The following is a 4,233-nucleotide window of genomic DNA, read 5'->3' on the forward strand; positions in this document are numbered from 1 at the left end:
GGGGGGGGCGGAGCTTTGCCGGGTGAGGGCGGAGCTTTGCCGGGTGAGGGCGGAGCTTGACCAGGGCATGCGCGATGCGTCGGGGGCGGAGCCTTGCCGCGGGGGGGCGGAGCTTTGCCGTGGGAGGGCGGAGGTTTGCTGTGAAGGGCGGAGCTTTGTATGCGCATGCGCGCTGTCTCAGGGGCGGAGCTTTGCTGCGGGGGGGCGGAGCTTTGCCGTGGGAGGGCGGAGGTTTGCTGTGAAGGGCGGAGCTTTGTCTGCGCATGCGCGCTGTCTCAGGGGCGGAGCTTTGCTGCGGGGGGGCGGAGCTTTGCCATGGGAGGGTGGAGCTTGGCCGAGGGGCGGAGCTTCACCGGCGCATGCGTGCTGTGTGCAGGGCAGAGCTTGGCTGCAGAGGGCGGGGTTTTCCGCTGGGAGGGCGGAGCTTCGCCAGCGCCTGCGAGGTGCATCGGGGGCGGGCATCGCGCCGTGGGTGGAGCTTCCCCCCGCGGAGGGGCCAGCGGGAGCCCGGCTGCGGCTGCAGGCAGGGAGGAGGTGAGCGGGGAAAGTCCCGAGAAGGGCGGCGGTGCCTGGGGGGGGAGCGGCCGGGCCGGCGGGAGGCACGGAGCGGGGAGGGTGCGGTGCCGTGTGGGAGCCGGGCGGGTGGGGCTTCCCGGGGCCGGGCGGCGGGGGGGCGCCGCGCCGCTCCGGGGCCGGGCGGCGGGGGGGGCACCGCGCCGAGCTGAGCCGCGCTGGTTCGATGCTGGGCGGGCGCCGCGCCGGTGCGGGCCGGGCGGCGGGGGAGCGCCGAGCCGCGCCGGGGCCGGGCGGCGGGGCAGCGCCGAGCCGCGCCGGGGCCGGGCGGCGGGAGAGCGTCGCGCCGAGCCGAGCCGCGCCGGTCCGGGGCCGGGCGGGCGCCGCGCCGAGCCGCGCCGCTCCGGGGCCGGGCGGCGGGGGGGAGCGCCGCGCCGAGCCGCTCCGGGGCCGGGCGGCGGGGGGGCGCCGCGCCGGCGGGGCCGGGCGGCCGCCGCGCCGAGCCGCGCCGCTCCGGGGCCGGGCGGCGGCGGGGGGCGCCGCGCCGAGCCGCGCCGGGGTTGGGCAGCGGGGGAGCGCCGAGCCACGCCGGGGCCGGGCGGCGGGGGGGCGCCGCGCTGGGGCCGGGCGGCGGGGGCGCCGAGCCGCGCCGCTCCGGGGCCGGGCAGCGGGGGAGCGCCGCGCCGAGCCGCGCCGCTCCGGGGCGGGGGGGTGCCGCGCCGAGCCGCGCCGCTCCGGGGCCGGGCGGGGGGCCGCGCCGCGCCGGTCCGGGGCCGGGCGGCGGGGGGGCGCCGCGCCGCGTCGGCGCCGGGCGGGGGCGGGCAGCCGGAGGTGTTGGCGGGGGCTGCCCGGAGCCGCGCTGGGGGCTCGGCGGGGCTTCCACGTGCGGCGGCGGCGGGGGGAACGGTGTCCCCGCAGGGTCCCAAAGCACGGAGGGTTGCGTCTCGCGGCATCCGGGGCTTTTGGTCGGTCACGTTGGTTCCCCGGGGCATGCCGGGAGGTGTAGTTTCTAGGGCCGTGGCTGCCGGGCAAACCGCTTCCTTTTTTGCCTCCTCCTTTCCCTTGCCTGCGGGGGAGCGGCGGGCCGGCGGGAGGCACGGAGCGGGGAGGGTTCGGTGCCGTGTGGGAGCCGGGCGGGCGGGGCTTCCCGGAGCCGGGCGAGGGGGGGGCGCGTCGGGTCGGGGCCGGTGGCGAGGTGAGCCCGGAGTTGGGCGGGCGCCGCGCCGGTGCGGGGCGGGGGGGCCCCGCGCCGAGCCGCGCCGCTCCGCTCCGGGGCCGGGCGGCGGGGGGGAGCCGCGCTGGGGGCTCGGCGGGGCTTCCACGTGCGGCGGTGGCGCGGTGAACGGTGTCCCCGCAGGATCCCAAAGCACGGAGGGCTGCGTCCCCTGGCATCCGGGGCTTTTGGTCGGCCACGTTGGTTCCCCGGGGCATGCCGGGAGGTGTAGTTTCTAGGGCCGTGGCTGCCGGACAAACCGCTTCCTTTTTTGCCTCCTCCTTTCCCAGCGTCACCTTCTGCGTCCCGGGAAGAAAATCCCGCGTGGGTGATTCCGCTCGGCGCTCAGGTAATCGCGTGTCTGGGGCTGCGGGAGCGGGGAGAAACCCTTGCCGGGTCAAGGACGCTCCAGGGGCGCCACATCAAAGCCAGAGGAAAGGCAAAGCCGCTGCCCGTGCAGAAAAGCCGATGACAAATTGCAGCTGAGAGAGCGCGCCGCGTTCCTGCAGTGCTCCCTTGGCAGTTTCGGCTGTTTGCCTTCCGGGCAAAAGAACAGACTTTCCTCTAGGAGAAATGAAGAGCTGCCTGTTCCCTTCTTTAGGGTCCGGTGTTTCTCTTCTGGTCGGTCGTGCTACTTTGATGGGCGAGCTGGAAATAGCCTGTTGTTTTGATACGCAGAACTAAATTGTTAGTAACATGCGGTGTCAGTAGAGTTCATTTTGGAGCACCTAGGTGCCAGTGGAAACGTCAGGAATGAAACGCGATGGAAACCGATCTTTAAACTTTAGTTTTCCTTGGTTTTTCTTTGCCATCAGAGCGTCGATGGCACGGTGGCCTGTGGCTCGGTGCACGTTCTGTTCCGTGGAGCCTTCGGTCTAGGACTTTGAAGTAACAAAGTTTGTCCTTCCAGAAAAGGGCTAGTCGCTCCTAGGATTGAGGTGTGGGCTTGGAGAGTCTCTTAAGCACGTGCCTAGAATTAAAGCCGAATTTCACTTCCTGTTGCTGCTGTTTGTCTTCACTTTCATTCCTTTCGCCACGGCTCCATCGTGAGCGGGAGCTCTGAATCATCCCTTTTTTTCAATCTCGCTCACGTTTTTTTACCCAAGGAGGTGCTACGTTTAGAAGTTAAGGAGTTTTCTCACAAACGCGTCGGTCGATGCAATTGCGTTGTGATTGTTAAAACCCCCAAAATAACACCGGTCTTACAGATCTGGCCTATTTCTTCTGAACACGGATTCGTCGCGTGCAAATCGGGATACAGATCGTCTGCGCTTCCTGCTCTGTGGAGGACACTGTGCTGAGACAGGGGTGAGCTCCCAAAGGAAAAAAAATACAAGGTCATGGGGTTTTTTTGTTTGTATTTGGGGGCGGGGGGGTGGATTTAAAAGAAAAAAAAGAAAAAAAAAAAGAGTGGAATGTTGACTGGTGGCAGCCTGCAGAGCTCTTTTGCTGCCCGGCCTCTCCTTTTCCTCTCTTGAAGTCCTCTTTTGTGGCTGCAATTGTCGTTTGGAGAAGTTCGGAAGAGCAGTTCAGGGACTTGCCTGGGCCCGTGTGCTAGTAATACCAGGAAGGGAAACGCTTGAACCGGTAGCAAAGAAGTTGGCTCCAAGTAGAGGTTCTGAAGGAAGAACAACGATAACAGGAAGCAAATAGCAAGTTACCAAAAAATGGGCGCGTGTCAAACGCCTCCGAGTTTTATTGCCGAATGTTGTTTGGCACTATGTTCCAAACGGCTCTTTTTTCCTTCGCTCGGCTGTAGCCTTCGCAAGACTTCACAAAACCGGGCAGCTTGGGACTCCTCCCCAGCTTTATGCTACAGGTTTTTTTTCCTCTCTCAGCAGAGTGTCAGCTGCCGCCGTTTCACCGTGGTCGCCCTTTCTTCTGCCGTGAAAGCGCAAGACGGACGGAAAGGCTGCGTAGCGGTCTGCGAGTACAAGGTACGTCCGCGATGCGTGTCCGCGTTTTTCCTAAGGCGCTTGGAGCATGGACTTCAAAGTTAACGTCAAGAATGCGCCAGCTCTCCTTCCTTCTCTAGTTTTTCTAGGAACTATTTTAGCGCAGATCCTAAAAGGAAAAGAAGGTCTGCGCTGGAGCGTGTTCTGCCTGTGCAAAGCCGACTTCCCTCCGTTTATTTTGCCTTCCTGAAAGCGCAATCTTCTGTTTCTGTGCGCTTACTAGGAAATGATATCGGGACAATAGTTGCGTCCTAAAAGAGGAAAGACGCCGATTGTGAGAGTTCAGGCGTTCAGAAGAAACAGGCTTTGTTTTCGTCATAGAAGCTGTGTGCTTTTTCAGTCAATAAGTTTTGAAAATATCTTAGAGTAGTCCTTGAAAACCTTACTGAGATACTAGCGTCCGTACTAAAAGCGATCCAGGTCCAAGGAGAGACGTGGACAAAAGAGGAGGAATCGGCCTCGAAAATTCGTGTGTGTGATTAAAAACGTTCAAAACTGTAAATACGGGTGTGAGGCATTGCAGTAGAGAAAAATCTCTCGCCTTTATATATA

At 64.2% G+C, this 4,233-nt stretch overlaps 1 long non-coding RNA gene across 3 annotated transcripts; it reads left to right on the plus strand.

Annotated features, from left to right (window-relative positions):
- The first annotated feature begins 429 nt into the window (after positions 1 to 429).
- On the plus strand, positions 430 to 4,233 carry LOC148050006 (uncharacterized). 3 transcript variants are annotated; one of them, XR_015701778.1, is made up of 3 exons: positions 430 to 534; positions 2,935 to 3,034; positions 3,565 to 4,233. It is a non-coding gene; the product is annotated as an uncharacterized LOC148050006 (long non-coding RNA). The 3 variants fall into 3 exon arrangements; XR_015701777.1 differs by having other exon boundaries at positions 3,568 to 4,233; XR_015701779.1 differs by lacking the exon at positions 430 to 534 and adding an exon at positions 2,017 to 2,075 and having other exon boundaries at positions 3,568 to 4,233.

The sequence above is a fragment of the Nipponia nippon genome, unplaced genomic scaffold, assembly GCF_047370975.1.
Source record: "Nipponia nippon isolate SJK-2023a ecotype South Korea unplaced genomic scaffold, ASM4737097v1 scaffold_98, whole genome shotgun sequence".
NCBI lineage: Eukaryota > Metazoa > Chordata > Aves > Pelecaniformes > Threskiornithidae > Nipponia > Nipponia nippon.